General features: G+C 36.5%; 1 pseudogene; it reads right to left on the bottom strand.

Annotated features, from left to right (window-relative positions):
- The window catches only part of LOC122890390, a 130172-nt pseudogene that overhangs the window by 53734 nt on the left and 57196 nt on the right, over positions 1-19242 (bottom strand).

Below are 19242 nucleotides of genomic sequence, written 5' to 3' on the forward strand. Positions count from 1 at the left end.
ATCCTCAACAGAAATTAGCAAACTGAATCCAACAATACATTAAAAAAAATCACTCATCAAGATTCAGTGGGATTTATCCCTGAAATACAAGGGTGGTTCAGTATTTACAGATCAATCAGTGTGATACATCACATCAACAAGAGAAAGGATAAAAATTATATGAACAGTGTAATAGATGCAAAAGAAGTATTTGACAAAATGTAATATTCATTCATGATAAAAACCTTCAACAGAGTAGGTTTAGAGGGAAAATACCTTAATAAAGGCCATATTTGAAAAACCCACTGCTAACATCATACTTAATAGTGAAACACAGAACTTTCCCCCTAAGATTGGAAACAACACAAGGATTTCCACTCTTAGCACTTTTATTCAACATAGTACCGTAAGGCTCAGCCACAGCAATCAGGCAAGAAAAAGGAATGAAAGGCATCCAAACTGGTAAGGAAGAAGTAAAATTTACACTATTTGAAGATGAATAACATTATATACAGAAAATCCTGGGATTCCACCAAAAAACTACTAGAACTGATAAATGAATTCAATAAGGCCAGTCACATGACACAAAATCGATGTACAAAAATCCATTACATTTCTGTACTTTAATAATGAAGTAGCAAGAAGAAAAATGAAGACTACAACCCTGTTTACAATTGCACCAAAAATAATAAAACACCTCGGAACAAACTTAACCAAAGTGAAAGACACGTACTCTGAAAACTGTAAAATCATTGATGAAAGAAATTGAAGACACCAATGAAAAGATATTTCATGCTCATGACTTGAGATAACAATATTGTTAAAATGTTTATACTACCCAAAGCTATCTACAAATTAAATGCAATCTCTATCAATATATCAATAGCATTTTTCACAAAGCTAGAATAGATAATCCTAAAATTTGTATGGAACCACAAAAGACCCAGCGTACTCACAACTATCTTGAAAAAGAACAAAATTGGGGCATCACAATCCCAGATTTTAAGATATACTATAAAGATGTAGTAATCAAAATACTACTATACTGGCACAAAAATAGGCACGTAGATCAATGGAAGAGAGCACAGAACCCAGAAATAAACCCACAATTATATGGTCAATTAATCTTCAACAAAAGAGGCAAAAAGAAAAAAGACAAGGGAAACAGCCTTTTCAACAACTGGTGTTGGGAAAATTGGACACCTACATGAAAAAGAATGAACAGGGCCACTTTCTTACACCACGCACAAAAATAAACTCAAAATGAATTAAGGACCTAAACATAGACCTTAAATCATAAAAATCCTAGAAGAGATCATGAATAGTAATTTATCTGACAATGCCCTTAGCAACATTTTTCTAGATATGTCTCCTGAGGCAAGGGAAATAATAGTAAAAATAAACTTTGGGACTACATCAAAATAAAAAACTTCTGCACAGTGAAGGAAGCAATCACAAAACTAAAAGGCAATTTATGGAATGGGAGAAGATATTCACAAATGACATATCTGATAAGGGGTTAGTAACCAAAACATGAAAAAAACTTATTCAACTCCACACACACAACAACAACAACAAAAAAAAAAAAAAGGAAAAAAGAAATAATTCAATTTATAAAGGGCAGAAGACATGAACAGACATTTCTCTAAAGAAGACATACAGTTGGCCAATGACAAGATGAAAAGATGCTAACATTACTCCTCATCAAGGAAAGGCAAATGAAACCACAATGAGATATCACCTCATACCTGTCAGAAAGGCTAAAATAAAAAACAAAAAAATCGGTGAGGATCGGAGAAGGAAGAACACTTTTACACTGTTGATGGGAATGCAAACTGGTGCAGCTACTGTGGAAAAAGTATAGAAATTTCTCAAAAACTTAAAAATAGAATTATCATATGATCCATTAATTGTACTACTGGCTATTTACCCAACAAATATGAAAACAATAATTTGAAGGGATATATGCACCCCTATGTTTACCACAGCATTATTTGCAATAGCTAAATTATGGAAGCATCTCACATGTCCATTGATAGATGAATGGCTAAGATGTGGAACACACACACACACACACACACACACACACAGAGGGATATTACTCAGTAATAAAAAGAATGAAATCTTACCATTTGCAACAACATGTATGGATCCAGGGAGTATAATGCTAAGTAAAATAAGTCAGAGAAAGATAAATATCATGATTTCACTCATATGAGGAATTTAAGAAACAAAACAAATGAAGAGAAAAAGAGAGAAACTCAAAAAACAGACTATATTGAGAGTAAATTATTGGTTACAGCTGGGAGGATGGGTGAAACAGCTAAAGGGTATTAAGAGTAATTATGATGAGCACTGAATTATGTATAGAATTGTTGAATCTCTTTATTAAATACCTGAAATTAATATAACATTTAAAGCTTGAAAACAAATAACAAAACAAAACAAAAAAAAACAGAACAGAGGAATTATTGGGGGAAAAATTCTCATAACAAAAATCCAAAAATTCAGAAATTCATGGATCATCAGATTTTTATAACAATTGTATTAAGGAACACTATTTCTCAAAAATCAAAAGATTTCAAAAAATCGGAGGCCTCTTTTGCTAGATTTGAATAATATAAATAGTCCCCACATAAAACTTAATATTTCTCATTTTTACTATTACTTATTAATTCCTTTCTTTGTTTAATTTTCATTCCTTTCACTTATTGCTGAGAATCACTAAACTTTATTTTAAAAAATAATTTTAGATAGATTGTTTATAGTGTTAACCAAATGCAGTGGGGGAAAGATGATGTTTTCTTTCTTTGAAATGCAATCTTTCTTTGTTAACTTCAGAGTAAATATGCATAAGGAATAACTCACATTTAAATAACTACAAATAAAATCCAGGAACGATATTTGAGGAGCACTAGACCATCATCCTATAGGTCTTCTAAGCTCTGAAACTGCAGCTGGGGTTATCCTATTATTCCCAACATCTTAAAATGTAAAAGTTATTCCTTCATATTTTTCATAACAATTCACCCACCACAAAGCACATTTGTTTGGAGAACTCCTCAGTGACATTTCACAATAGTGAGGGTAAATTATAAATATTTTATCATTTAAATGAATGTTTCATTCCTAAGGGTGGCCTCCGAGTATTTGAATATGACCAGACTTCTTCATTACTGTCTATTTTAACCTCATATTCTTGCAGATAACATGAAATTTTCTCTCCTTTTGGAAAACTTGTTTGTGTGTTTGTGTGCATTTGAGTCTTCTTGGAAGGGCCAACATCAGTGGTTTGTCTCATATCCAGTGAAGAAAAACATGTCTTACATCTGCATTTTATTATGTCATATGATAAAAGCTAAGGTAAAGTTCTGGGTGATGACCAGAAAAAGGTGTCTTAAAAGCTGAGAACAAGTTATGCTCAGAATACATGAGTTTCTGGAATGGATATCAAAAACAGCTGCTACGGAACCATCATTCCATTCACTGTGGGTACTTGCATTTTTGAAAAGGAGTACCCCTAAGTTAAAAACGGTTTTTGAATCTAGCCTCCTACATAAATTAGCAGTTACCTCTCACACTATGGTGGATACCACATGGACTTTGAGATCATGGACCCCTACCTCTAACTCTGTTCTGGCTTCTTCTATTCGTGCCACTTGAAGCCAATGACTCCAATTTTCCTCCACTTAGTATTCTCACCTGTAAAATGCATATAATGTTACTTACTTGGTGGAATTGTTGAGATAATTATTTGAAACTGCATATGTAAATCACCTATCACAGTGCTGAGAAACAAGCTGACTTTAAGAGTGGAAGTAGGATGCACAGTACCAGAAAGACAGAAGCTAGATACTCAATAACATTAGTTTTTGCTTCCCTGCTTCTCTGACATTCTAATGCTATGGGTGCAGGTAATCTGTATAAATCCAAGTTTATACAGGACCAAACTGATTAGTATTATATAATCCTTTGAGCATGGCAATCATAGGTTTTGTGATTAAGAAGGGAGTTTTCTCCTTTTTTCAATATAATTTTTAAGACAGAAATTTCAAAATAAAAGTAGTGAATTTCCAGGCCAAAATAATAAAATATCACACTATGCTAATAATGTGCTTTTGCTCAAAATTAAAATATTTGAAGAGATGAGAATTCTTAATATTAGCCTCATAGATTAATATGAATTATTAAAATTATAATATTAATTTATACTCATTATATCTCTCATGATAAAAGTTTTATACCTCTTAAACAACTCTTTTTTTTAATCTCCAAAAAAGTTTATTAGCATGGTTAAAAACATTTTTTGAATAATATCAGAAAGAATTTCTAAACATGAAAGAATATCAGTGGCTATACCTTTTATAACCAAATATTTGCAACTGAACGGACAGCTTTATTGCCAGTCTTCACTTTATTAAAAACAATCCATATTTATTGGTTCCATGTGACGTCGTGACTATTGCTTTGACTGGGAATGAGTCCCTACTGTAATTAAGTATAAAAACTATCTTCCATACTTGGGAGTGTGACCTGTATACTGAGTAAAGAGTTGATAAAAATCCTCAAAGAGTTGGGTTTTGTTTTTTTAAAAACATTCCTTTTACACACTAGAAAGAAATAATTAGCATTTTGGCTTTTTAAATTCCTACATGATATTTAGAATGGCAGTCCCCAAAAGTCCTCCCTTGACATAATCGCAAATGCAGACCCTCTTCTGGAGTGTACATTCTTGGGGTGCGTTCTGAAGACTCGGGCCTCCACGTGGCTATACTGGTTTGAGAACAAAGACAGCATCGTCCAGAACGTAGTAGTCATTTTACATGTCGCCTTCACACAGGTATGTATACCTCTTAAGCAACTCTTAATTGATACTTAAAATATAATGCTTTAGCACCTACTATGTGCCAGACAATTAAGTGCTTATAAGACATCAGTGAACAAAGCAAAAATACCACCTTTGAAGAGTTTCCATTCCAGAAGGGGGAGACAGACAATATATTATGTACATAAAAATTAAGCAAACTGTGTAGTATGTTTGAGGGTGATGAATTCTTTAGGAAATAAAAAATATATTACAGGGCAAGGAGAATTAAGAGTTTAAGATGATATGCTTTTTAAGAGGCGGTGAATGTAGACCTTACTGAGAAGGATTTCAAGTGAAATTACTTAAAGGGTGTGAGGAGTTTAGCCATGAGAATTAATTAGGTAGAGTTATATCCCGAAGGAATGGTCAGTGCAAAGGCCCTGGTGTAAGAATGTGCTTAGTATATTTGAAAAACTACAAGGGGCAGTATCTGGAAAAATACATGAAATGGAAGTTATAAGAGATGTGCTCAAAGAGGTAACAAAGAACTATCATGTAGGACCTTGTAGGCCATTGCAAGCTTTTATAGTTTCACTCCAAGTGAAAATAGGAATGTTTTGGGCAGAATGACATTTTCTGACCTACATTCAAAAGGAACACTGGCTCCTGTGTTGAGAAAGCTGCTATGCTATGGGGAGAAGTATGGACATAGGGAAACCTGTTATTAGGCCATCCAAGTCAAGGGAATAAAATGATAGCTTAAAGGAGGTGGAAAGAAGGTGGTGAAGATTGAGATTCAAGGCATATTCTGAAGCCAACCTGATATAATAGATGAGGGATGTGAGAGAAGGAGAGAAATCAATGATTCCAATGTTCTGGACTTGAGCAAGTTATAGATGGAGTTTTCATCAACTTTGATAAGAAAGGCTGCAGTTTGATTACATTGAGGGAGGTGGAGATTAAGAAGTTTTGAGTTTAGCAGACCTACTAGTAATCCAAGTGGGGTCATGGAGGAGGGTGGTAGGTATGTGACATGCAAGTTCAGGAGAGTGATATTGACTGTTGAAGCAACTTTTGGGTCATTGGCCTATAGATGGTATTTAAAGGAATGAGACTGGAAAGATTATCTAGAAACTGAAAGTATACAAGAAGTAGAGGACTTAAGATATTCCAGCATTAAGAAGCAGAAAGGAGAATGAAGTTGGTGGAAAACCAGAGAATGTAACATTCTAGAAGCCAGATAGGGAATAAATAGTATGGAGAAAGAAGTATAGAACTCTATCAAACATGGCTGAAAAGTCAAGAAACATGAAGACTGAACATTGACTGCTGGATTTAACAATACAGAGGTCACTGGCGACCCTTAGCAAAGCAGTTTAAAGGGAACTGAAACCTGGATTCAAACACATTAACAGAGACTAAGGGGAATTTGAGTAATGAAAACGGGTAATTCTTGGAGGAGTCATTCTAAAGGATAATAAGTGAATGTAAAGGATTTTAATGAATGAAATGCCAGTAGTAAATGTAGCACTTTGGTAAAGAAGAAAAGGATGATGTTATATGCTAGAGAGAACTGCTTTCCTGCAATAGACAAGCAAGAGTAGGCTCTAATGCATAAGTGCAAGGTTTGTACCTAGATGGGATCATACATATTCTATGGTTCTGGGCAGGAGGACAAAGTTTATGAGCAGAGGAAGGTGAGGTGACATGGGTTTTGGGCTAGTTACAGCCTACAATAGCCAATGTTGTGACGAGACTGGCTCTTGTGGTTCTTATGACTGCAAGATGCCCTGAGGAAAACTTTGATGCAATCAGGAAACTTTGGGGGGATGAAACAGTTTATTACTTAGAAGAACTGGAAGTTACATAGCAACACCTGGGGACCCACACGGAGGTCAGAGAGAGAGAGAGAGAGAGAAAAAGAGAATGAGCACAAGAGTGTATGCACAGGGGCCAGGGTTTTAGTGCAACAGAGAGTGGGGGCCAAGGGTTTTGCGAGCTCACTCCTTATCGGTGAATTTCAAACATAAACATGGAAATTTAAAGTGCAAGAGAAAGACACAATGTCCAAATGGTCAGTTATAGAAATCAACCAAGATTTCAAAATCAAAGGAGCCTCAGTGCAGGAAGGTGACCTTGCTCTTTATCTAGTTACATGGCTAGCAATGCATTTATTTGAGATGGAGGTCTCTGAAATAGATGTCTATTTGAAATGGATGCCTCCACAAACAAAACTCAAGCCAGGCACGTGCCTTACAAAAAAGAAAAAGAACACCTGTCAGGACTTAGCCATAATAACAGTCAGTAGAAACTTCATTCTAGTCTGAATTTTCTAAGTGAAGTAAGAAGATGGTCCGTTGAGAGTACAGATGGAGGTGGAAGTATTGAAGATTGAGGAGTCAGAGCGTGTGCAAGTCACCTAGATGTTTGGATAGGCTAGCAAGTAGAATAGGGTTGTTGGAAACATTAAGGACCTACTAGCTAATTGCAGACAGGATCTGACTGTGTCTGAATTTAATGTCAACTTGCTTGTAATTTTCACCCAATCCCACATTCAGTTACATGGATGTAGATGTGGAATAAACAGAGGCTGGATTTAACCAGGATTATAAATTACCACCAATATGGTGATGTAAAAAAACAGGAATCTCTTCTCTCACAGTACCACCGAGCTGAAATCAGGGTGTCAATAGAGCTATACTTTTTCTAGAGACGAATCCACTTCTTGCCTCTTCCAGCTTCTGGTGGCTGCCAGCCTTCTTTGGCTTCTTGTGGCTGCATTACTCCAAATTCTGCCATGTGGCTACATTGCCTTTTCCTCTTTGGTGTGTCACATCTCTCTCTCTGCCTCCCTCTTATAAAGAAACATGTGATTGCCTTTAGGATCCACATGGAAAACTCAGAATAATCTCTTGATATCAAGATTCTTAATTTAATCACATCTGCAAAGTTAGTTTGTTTATTTATGTCATTTCAAGTACCATTCACAGGTCAGGGATCAGGAGATGAATCTCTTTTTTGGGGCCATTATTCAGCCTACCTCACTGAGAGGAAGGAAAGGGAGGGACACGTATTCCAGGAAGAGATTATAATGACTGGTCTTGGAATTTAGGTTCATTAGCATTGCTGTTATAGACTGAGTGAGCTGAAAAATAAGAAATGATGGTCATGGAATGTTAATTTATGAAATACATACAATGACGTCTGTACATAATGATAATTGCTAAGTCTAGCATGTGGAGGATGGAGGTCATGGTTATTGAACAAGTTAGGAAACGGAGAAACCAAATAGTTGTAAAGATCACACTCAGATATGCTAGAATGGTCAAAAATTAAGAGAGTAGATAGAATAAATACATAGACAGAAGTTATAAACCAAAGAATAAATGATTGGATGTGGTGCAAAAATAATGAATACTGTTATGCTGAAAATAAATAAAAAATAAATTATAAAAAAAAATAAATGAAAATAGCATTGAATTAAGTTCATAATATTCAGTCTTTATATGAGGGATGCATATGTGCCTTTAAATTCTGATGTAAATTTATTATTCCCTGGAAAATAAAATAATTCTACTTAGAGAAAAAGCTTAACAAGCCATCATGTTTTGTTTTGTTTTCTAACACATATTGTGTGCCTGTGTTCTTAGGCACAGTACAATGTAGCTTGAGATCATCAAATGGACAGGAGTTCTTCCTTTGGGTTAGAGGGCAATGATGCTTCCAGTGTCTATCAAGGTGTCTAGAAATGTTTGCTTTTCCTTTTGCTCTAGACAGCTGTGCTTTTTAAGGCTTGTGTCTTCTATTTATATGTTCTGTCACCTTTCTTAGTGTTTGGCTGTCATCTGTCGCTAAATTTTGCTGTTAGTGTGTGTTGTTTTTTTTTTAAGATTTATTTATTTATTTATTTGAGAACGAGCCAGCAAGCAAGTGAGAGAGAGTGTACACAGATGGAGAGGGAGAGAGAGAAACAGAGTCCCCACTGAGCAGAGAGCACAAAATAGGGGTAGATCCCAGGCCCCTGGGATCATGACCCCAAGCGGAAGGTAGATGCTTAACTAACTGAGCCACCCAGGTGCCTCTGTTAGTGTGCTTTTAAGCTCTTGCATTCCAATTTGTAGTTCATAAAATGTCTTAGGTATGGCAAACACAGAGACAAGTTAATTATAATCGTGTTCTAAAAATGAGAAATGTGACTCTGAATGAGACACTCTGCTTCTGAATAAAGTTTATAGAGGACAAAGCCTATAAACAGACAGTCCATCTCATATGGCTATTTCTCATTTGAACTTGTGCCATGAATATTCAGATATTCTATTTTATTCTATTACTTATTATTTTTCTATTGATATTCTATTCGGATACCATATGTGAACACTAATAGATCTCCACATAAATTAAGGGACTGAATCTCAACAGATGATATGCAAAGGTAGTGGATATACCAGTCCGAGTTCTGTCTGGAAGCAGACAGCTCACTCAAATTGGGCATTCTGAGAAGAGTTCAACAGGATACTTTACAGAACTGGAGGCAGGGTTTAGGAAAAGCAGTGAAGGGTCTTCTAATAGCTGAGGCTAGTAACAGGGAGTAGTTTCTGATCTAAGCCTAAAGAGGCAAATATGAGACGTTGTTACATAAAATCTGGAGACCTCCTGGTACGGAGAGGGCTGCCTGAGAGGAACTGTCGTCTTTGCTGGATAGATCAAGTCAGCCTACGCACACCTGACAGGGAGAGGAATTAAGAGCCACAACTCCATTTCCTTCTACCATCATTTCCTTCAGATGGCTCCCATTAGACAAGGTTGACCAGAAATCAGAAAACAAACCCACTTATTTAATTTGTATACTGGGACTCTTGGAGGCAGAAGGCAGGTAGAACTGGGTGGAGAGTGGGTATGGAGAGGCCACCAGAAGATATCCAGAGTATTTAAAAGAAAATTTGAACCATTCCACCAAAGAGAAGCATATTAAAATATTATATGTAATAATTGGAATAATATTGTTTTTACATTAATATTATAAAAATGTAAGTAAATGTAATTATAGTGACATCATCTCTTATGGGTTTGCTGAAAGTAAATCATCTCTACAATTTAGGAACAGAAAGAAGCAGACAACAAAATGTATTGTTGATGTTACTATTTCAGTTAAGGTGAAAAGTTAGGATTACTCTTTTATTACCTATGAAGTTTAAGAAGACACCAGATTCAAGACTGACTTTTCTCAATATCAAAGAATTATTATTTTGAGAGGCCATTCATAACAGAGAATTTATGAAGAGGGTTTAGGTATAAGCCAAAGTGATACAGTGGTCCTATGGAGGAAAAAATTTTGTCTTCATTATTTTTTGGCAAACGACTTTACCTATATCCTTCTAGAAGGAAATACATAGCTCACTTCTACCACAAAATTATTACGTGTAGTACTTTCTTATATAGCATATTCATATTCAATCCAATTTTAAAACAGAAAGTCTACATGCTGCTCTTGAAAATATGTTTCTACTATTCATAGTTTACAGACCAGATGTTATTTTCTGAAGTTCAAGTAATTAATGCAAGAATTTTATAAACTTCATGAGGGTATTTCAGAGTGGGTAATATAATACTTAGGCAGAAAAAAAAGAAAATCTTGCTAAAATAATCAAAGAAAATCACATTCAAAATGTCCAAAATCCGTAAGAATTCAATCTACTAAGAACAATTTTTATTTCTTTTCTCAATGTTCTAAGTATAGGAGAGCATAGACATCTTTCTATAATTCCTTGACTTTTTTTTTTTAAGAAAAATTTTTGTTCTTTGAATCAGAGGGAAAGTTCTACATTCTATTCAACTCAACAAATGAGAACCCTTCAGAATTCTTAGCAGAATGACCTAGAAAGAATACTTTAACTGCAGGCTATGAAAAAGAGATAAACAAAATCTTATTATCTCTGGGTAATGTGCTATTACTATTGTATTTCCAAACCCATAGGGTCTGTTTCATATCCATTTTCTATAACTGAACAATTTTGGTAAGATCTTCTCCCCCCCACCCCGCATAACATTAAGTAAAAACAGAAGTATCAATGTTAAGTGAAACTAAATAGATGGTAATGCCCCTTTTAGCCTCTAAACCTTTCAGTTCAGGAAAGATGCCTGATATACTGTCTCTATTTACACGTTTGCTAGGCATATCGGAACGTAAAAATGAATGTGACACAATTAATAATCCATATGTACAACAACTTTTCAATGCATCTCCTGCTTGGGTATTGTGTTCAGTTGTTGAAGATACTGGAAGGAGTGGCACAGGCCTCCAATTAGACTGGAGTAGGGCAAACAATGAGTCACTCCAAGTGGTTAAGTGCCTAGACTGACCTAAGCACGCCATGTTTTTTGAATGTAAAGGAGAACCCCCTCATTCTGTCTGCAAGGGGAGTGTATGAGAGGATGTTATTCAGAGAAGGAGAGCAAGAGTTCAGTGTTAGAGTGAATTAACCAGTGGGAGGAGACTGTCCTAGGTAGAGGGTAAAAGCACATTCTGAGAACCACACATGACTTTATAGAAGGATCCATGACGTTGGACATTAATTCATCACGGTTCTTAAACAAAATCAGAAGTTGTCCAAGAACTAAATATATCCTTCAGTAGAATGTTTGATTTAGAAAACCTTGGTGCAATTCTTTTGGACAGAGAGGGCAACACTAATTAATAGGGAAAATGTTTGCTGGTAGGAGAAAAGGAAGACGTTCCCAAATTATTTTATACTCTAGGGTTTAGTTTGGAAATTCCATGAGAGGGAAGTGCTTTAAAAAAACCTTAATACTGAGCACAGTTGAGTAAATATATTCTCCAAATATGAACTCACAGGGGGGGAGTTGTAGGGTTCAAGGAATATATTTTTATATATTACCATAATATTTAAATGTCTCCTTAAATAATAATCAAATTTTAATTAAATTTTAATTAAAAGAAAATTACCTAGTTTGTAAGTTACCATTGCATAATAAAGTACAATGTAATACAATTGTACAAAAGGAATGAGGACCCTTCCTATGAACTGATATGGTAACATCACCAGAACATAACGTAAAAACAAACGAACAAACAAAAAGCAAGATATAGAAAAGTATGTACAGTATGCACACAGGTGTCATGAGATCAAACCTGGAGACAGGCTCTATGCTCAGCATGGAGTCTGCTTGAGATTCTCACTCTCCCTCTCCCCCTCTCCCCATTCATGATCTCTCTCTCTTGCTCTCACAAATAAATCCTTGGAGAGGATGTGAAGAAGGGGAACCCTCTTATACTGTTGGTGGAAATGCATGTTGGTACAGCCACTTTGGAAAACAGCATGGAGATTCCTCAAAAAGTTAAAAATAGAGCTGCCCTATGACCCAGATATTGCACCCCTGGGTATTTATCCCAAAGATACAGATGTAGTGAAAAGAAGGGCCATATGCATCCCAATGTTCATAGCATCAATGTCCACAATAGTCAAACTGTGAAAGGAGCCAAGATGCCCTTCAATAGACAAATGGTTTCACTTATTTATGCAACATAAAGAATAGCACGGAGGACATTAGGAGAAGGAAGGGAAAAATGAAGAGGGGGGCAAGTAGAGGGGGAGATGAACCATGAGAGACTATGGACTGAGGGAATCAAACTAAGGGTTTTGGGGGGTGGGGCGGGGATAGGTGAGCCAGTAATAGATATTAAGGAGGGCATGAATTGCATGGAGCACTGGGTGTTACATGCAAACAGTGAATCAAAGAACACTATGGCAAAAACTAATGACCTACTATACATTGACTAACATAATAAAAATATTAAAAAATTAGATAATTAATATCAGCATATAATACAATATGTCAAAAATAAATAAATAAATGTTTAAAAAAAGAAGCAATGTAATGCACAAAAATATTGCAATGTACAAAGCAATATTTAACCCTGCTTTGCCTTGTTAATGATAATAATGGTGAGAGTCTTAAGATAATTCATAATGTTGAAATTTAGGTGATAGGGATAAATTATGTTGAATGTACAGTTGTAGATTATAAGCAACCACAGCTTAAAATGTTGGAAGTCTTGCCAGTAAAAATAACAGAGGACTCCTATAGAGAAAGGTGGAAATGATTGGGCCAAAGTGAAAACCAACAAAAGCTATAGAAAAGGTGGTAGAAAATAGAGAGTTCTGGTGTCTCACAGTGAGCTCACTTTCTGGCTTTTTCTTGTCTCTGTCCTCCCATATGTGTATTTATACACATACATGTGTGCGTGCACACACACAGATACACATGCTTGCACGCACAATAGTCTTAGAACTAATAGAAACAGCAACTTAAAATAGAGCAGATCTTTTCCAAGTAAGGCTGGCAATGGCGGGATGGTGCAACTCAAACAAACAAAGCACAACATAAAAAATAGAGGATTTCCATAAAAATCAAAGGCATGATACATTCTTTCCTTACTTCACTGCATCCCCAATCCTGGCTTGCATACAGTTGGCTTAAAAATTGCAGTGAATCTCTTTTCTTGAAAATGTATTCATGCAACGTAATCCTGGCATCCACTCAATCTCTTCATACTATCCAGTATTAACACGTTTTTAGAAATAAATAGAAGAAATCAGCAATGAAAGAGGTACTCAGTAGAAAAGTCCCTTGGGATCTAATTTGTATGGTCCTGGAGAAAATGCCTGGAAGGTCTGCAAACAAACAATGGGCAATACACACAATGTTCAGAATAGTATAGCAGATTTTAAAAAGGAATAGAGTCTATAAAAAGGATTTTGTGTTTAGAATGCCAAAATCCCAATATAAAGACTTCAAAAAAATAATTGAAAGGGAACCTCTACATTGATGCTCTAACAAATTTTATTTGATAATAAGATTTAGTACATGAAGATGTGAGTTCAGAAAAGTAAAAATATTGTATCAGGGATATTGAATAGCTTTCTCTTTTCATGTGAACATGTTCAAAAGGCAGGAATAAGTATCTAACTGAAAAAATTATTTCAAGGTACCTAGTTTCTTTTAATATACATCTTTTCATTCAAAGACAAACATGTGCATTACTTTACAACTTAACAGGCAAGAAAGATAAACTAGAAAAGTGATTATGGCACCTTGTATAGATATACAGAAATTATATCTTTTATATTTTACATAAAAAACTTTAGTAAGTGGTTTTAGAAATTATATTAGAAGGCATTCTATATTGACTTGCTATCTTCTAATGTTCACTTCTGCCATGCATGCAAAGCTCCAAAAGATTAAAAATTGGTAGCCACTGTAGCTTGGTGCCAGCTCTGAAGTTCAAAGTGCGAAGAAGTTTTTATATTAATGGAAATAGTGTGAAACTGAGAATTTGTTGAATTTGTTACACTTCAGTATGCCCTTGTAACCAGTTTTCATATTTAAGAAAACTGAGGAAAAAAAGCAACATAAAATGTTTTTCTAATACATGCATGAAATTATTTTCTCTTGGTCTTGCCATTCTGATGGTTTTGTCAACACATGGAGGTCTGTTCAGGGCAATTACACATAAAGAAGTAAGATCTATAATGTGAAGTATAAGCCAGAATGAAGCTTTTTCTCTACCCATGAAATGCAAACACAAATAGGTCAGAAGATCAGTCAGACAATCAGGACCCCAGTAGACCATGGGGAAGGGGGACACGCAGGTGTTCAAAGCTGATTTAGTCAAAAGGAACAGTTGTAATAACTTATACACGTTAAAAAAAAAAAAAAGGATTTCCCAAAGCATTTCTTCAGATAGCATGACTGATTTAAAAGTAGAAACAGTCTGACATCCATGCAGAATTAGGACCAAGAAAGTACTGCATTAAATAATTTCAATGTCAAAATGTCTTGTTTTTGATGGCATGAATTCACCAAAACTCACCTTATTGGAGCCCTTCATTTTGAAAGATCATCCTGAATAACTTATTGCGGTGGCATCATAAAGGGCTGCAAGTCGGGGCCAGCAAGTTAGATCTCGTAGACCTAAGTGCCTGTCAGCGTTTCCACTGTAAACCTATATTATCTGCAGTTTATAGGTTAACTATAAAAGTCAGGCAGGATCTAGGCATTGAAACCTTTTCGGAAAAGTGTTGTATTTTTAGTTCGTGTGGATGACAAGGGTGGTAAGAACACAGGGTTTTCAGGCCCAAATATAGCTGTACATTACACACATTTAAACACATCAAAATAAACCAGAAATGTCCTATTTCTAAATTAACAGAACACAAAAAGAACACATAATTTTAGGCTACTATCCAAACTCTCTTGTCTGATTTTGTTCAAAATCTGTCTTCCATCAGGATTATGCAGAGAACACTGAAAGCATTAGAAAGTTTTTAGAAACAAGCCTAAAAAAGTTGAGGTTTTGTAAACGGCTCATCTCTGAAGTGTGGCTTATGTTCCAACGCGTTCACATTGAATAGCTAGGGCTTTTTGTTTTACCCTTTACTGTTCTTTCCTTCTCATATTTTTGAGCTTAACAAAAGTTTTATTTTTGTCAATAAGTTTTCATTGTATAAAGTAATTCAATATGCAGTATTTCATTGAAGTCCACAACAGAACTGAGTAACCAGAAATATTACCTTCGTTTTACAAAAGTAGTTAAGACTCAGCAGATGAATGTTCTACTCAAGGTCCTGCATAGGGAATCAAAATTCAAACCCAGGTCTTCTGAATACCATGTTCTATATAGTGCTGTTGACAGTACTCTGTACTAGAGAAACAAAACCAATAGGATGGATATGAGTAGAATACATAGATAGGTAGATAGATAGATAGACAGATAGATTGATTGATTATAGGAATTGGCCCACACAATTATGATCTGCCATCTACTGGCTGGAAGACCAGAAAAGCCAGTGACTTAATATCATGCCAGTCCAAAGGCTTAAAAACCAGGAACCCATTATCCAAGGTCAGAAGATGGATGTACCATCTCAAGCAGACAGAACAAATTTTCCTTTCTCTAACCTTTTGTTCTACTCAGGTCCTTAGCAGATTGGATGAGGCTCACCCACATTGGTGAGGATCATAATTTTTATTCAATCTACTGATTCAGGTACTAATGTCTTCTGGAAGTACCTTCACAAACATCCCTAAATATCTGGATATCTCTTAGCCAGTCAAGTGGACATGTCAAATTAATCATACATCCCTATCGTTTCAACTCTTCTACCCCCTCACTCATACAGAATCTGATGCTCACCATCATTATGGCCTTTTCTGCCTGGACCCCTCTTCATCCCACATATTTCCAGTTAGCTTCTTCTTTCCTTCACACTGTGTCTCTGTCAGCCATATCCCTGACATTTCTCTAGCTCATCGCTTCTCTCTTTGTCTTTGTCTTCTAGGGTGACTTTGTCTTCTAGGGAACATGTGACAATGTCTAGAGACATTTTTTTCCCTTAGGTTGTAGACCCTTGATGGAGGAATGTTATTGGCATCTAGTGGTATAGACCAACAATGCTGGTAAACCTCCTACAAAGCACAAGATAGTCTCTCACACAAAGAACCAACTAACCCTAAGTGTCAGTGTCGAGGCTGAGAAACCCTGCTCCAGCTAGAACTCGACATTAACAACTCAAGATATTTTCAGCTTATGCCATAATTGGCTGTTGAACCCTCCAAGACGTCACCTTCAATTTTCTTCAGTAGTTATAGCAATGCCATTAAATGTCATTCATTATGCTGTTTAAATGCTATTTGATGCCCCTGGATTCTACCAAATAGATCTCAGCGCATATAAAAACTAGAAGGGGAGGCCTATGAAGGACTTTCTCGTCCATTTTTGTATTCAGTGTCTATTTTTTAGTGCTTCCCTCATTAGTAAGTGTTCAGTAAATATTTGCTGAAACATAGAAAAATGAGAATCTTCTTTCTCTGGGTCATAGGAGTATTTGTTGTATGTGGCTGATCCAAATCCTTTCTAGTCCTGAGGTCTCCATCCCTCCCCTGTAGCCCCTCCTGCATCCTCTAGGCCATTACAAAAATTATCTTTCAGTTATTACACTCTGCTAACTTCATCTTCATAATCTTCAGATAGGCTCCAAAATCTTGCTTTTGCAATAAATCCTGCTACCAGCCTTTTTAAAAAATGCATTTCTTTTATTGCTAAGCGCCTGGAATAATTACAGGCTCCAATTCCTCAACACATACAGAGTGTAACCTTTTGGAATCTCGGTGGATTTCCCAAATCTCTACAAATACTGCTCATCTAAAATTCAATAATGGCTTTCTAATTGCAAACTGAGAAAAAGCCATTGTCTTTTCTGCACCCTTGACCTTGCTGAAGCATTTGATGTGGTTTCTGATCTATTTCAGGAGACTCTTTCCCCTAGCTTCTGTAAGATTGCATATTCTATCTTCTTACCTATATCCCCAGAGAGCTGTTTTGAACTTAGTGGGAACTCTTCCTCTTCTGGGTTCCTCAGTTGGACGTTTTCTAAGGTCTTGCTCCTCTCTGGGGTACTGGTTTTCTTTCTAAGCTTTCTCATTTGGTCTTCTCATTTACTTCTCTGTGAATAGCTAACAAGCCTCCATTCTACTTTCTCATTTCTGGCTTAGGCTGTCTGCTGTTACTTCAACCTCTACATTCATAAATAGAAATGACTATTTTCTTCCCTTTCTCTTCCGTGACTTGGCTTTTCCTGCCCTGTTGCCCCTGAAGCCCAGAAGGTTCTATCTAGGGACAGGGCTGACATAAGAATCATCCTTTCCCTGAGCCTGCTCTATATTTAAGTGGATTCCCACCATTTTGTCAAATTATTGACTTAAAATCCTCGATTTTCTCTCTCCCATAGAAAATGCAGTTCTGCAGAACCAACAATTTCTTGAACTATTCTTGTAAGACTACATTTCAAAATAATATCTTCTGCTAAAGAAAACAATTGCTCCTTAATGGTAATAGCCAACACTCTCGTGTATGTGCTTATACATAGTACTGTTATTTAACACAAAAATTCTATGGGGTAAGTACTATTATTATGCACTTATTACAGAAAAGGAAACTAAGACAGAGAGAGTTAAGCAACTCATCTAACATTACATTGCTAGTAAAACAACAATCCAGAAAATGAACAGGATTTGAAAGAAGTTTGGTTCCTGTTAAAAGACCCCATTTTTGAGGGGGAGGAGTGGCGGAGAAGTAGCAGGCTGAGATGACATCAGGTAGCAGGAGATCAGCTAGATAGCTTAACAAACCATTGCACAGACCTATAAATCCAATGGGAGATCGAAGAGAAGAAGAATAGCAATTCTAGAAACAGAAAATCGACTATTTTCTGAAAGGTAGGACTGGCAGAGAAGTGAATTCAAAGCAACAGGAAGATAGACCGCAGGGGGAGGGGCCGGCTCCCGGCAAGCAGCAGAGCAACGGAGCACAAAATCAGGACTTTTAAAAGTCTGCTCCACTGAGGGACATCGCTCAAGAGGCTAAACCAGGGGTCACGCGGGGTTAGCATGGCCTCAGGTCCCGTAGGGTCACAGAAGGATCGGGGGTGTCTTGAGTGTCGCAGAGCTTGCGGGTATTAGAACAGGGAAGCCGGCTACAGAGACAGAGCTGAGGAGTGAGTTCTCAGCTCAGGGTTACCTTGAACTGGTCGCAAGCTGGGTGAGCTCAGTGTGGCCAGAGGCCAGGGAAACGGGAGTGACTGGGCTTTTTTCTCTGAGGGTGCACTGAGGAGTGGGGCCCCAAGCTCTCAGCTCCTCCAGGCCGGAGACTGGGAGGCCGCCATTTTCATTCCCATCCTCTGGAACTCTACAGAAAGCGTTCAGGGGACAAAAGCTCCCAAAAGCGAACCTGAGCAGATTACTTAGCCTGGCCCCTGGTATGGGTGGTGCAATTCCGCCTCTTGCAGAGACACTTGAAAATCACTACAATAGGCCCCTCCCCCAGAAGATCAACAAGAAATCCAGCCAAGACAAAGTTCACCTACCAAGGAGAGCAGCAGAATTCCAGTGGAGGAGTAAGCAAAACATGGAACTCATGGCTTTCTCCCCATGATTCTTTAGTCTTGTGGTTAATTTTTTTTAATTTAATTTTTTTTCTTCTGCTAATTTTTTTTAACATTTGTCCTTTTCTTTTTTAACGTTTTTAAACTAGTTTATCTAATATATATATATTTTTCTTTTTAAAACAATTTTTTATTCCTGAACTTCTTTTTATCCCCTTTCTCCCTCCCACAATTTGAGGTCTCTTCTGATTTGGTCAAAGCGCATTTTCCTGGGGTCTTTACCACCCTTTCAGTATTTTATTTGCTCCTTCATATACTCTTATCTGGACAAAATGACAAGGCAGAAAAACTCACCACAAAAAAAAGAACAAAAGGCAGTACCGAAGGCTAGAGACCTAATCAATACAGACATTGGTAATATGTCAGATCTAGAGTTCAGATTGATGATTCTCAAGGTTCTAGCTGGGCTCGAAAAAGGCATGGAAGATATTAGAG

The sequence above is a fragment of the Neovison vison genome, chromosome 11 (genome assembly GCF_020171115.1).
Source record: "Neovison vison isolate M4711 chromosome 11, ASM_NN_V1, whole genome shotgun sequence".
In the NCBI taxonomy this organism is placed as follows: Eukaryota; Metazoa; Chordata; class Mammalia; order Carnivora; family Mustelidae; genus Neogale; species Neogale vison.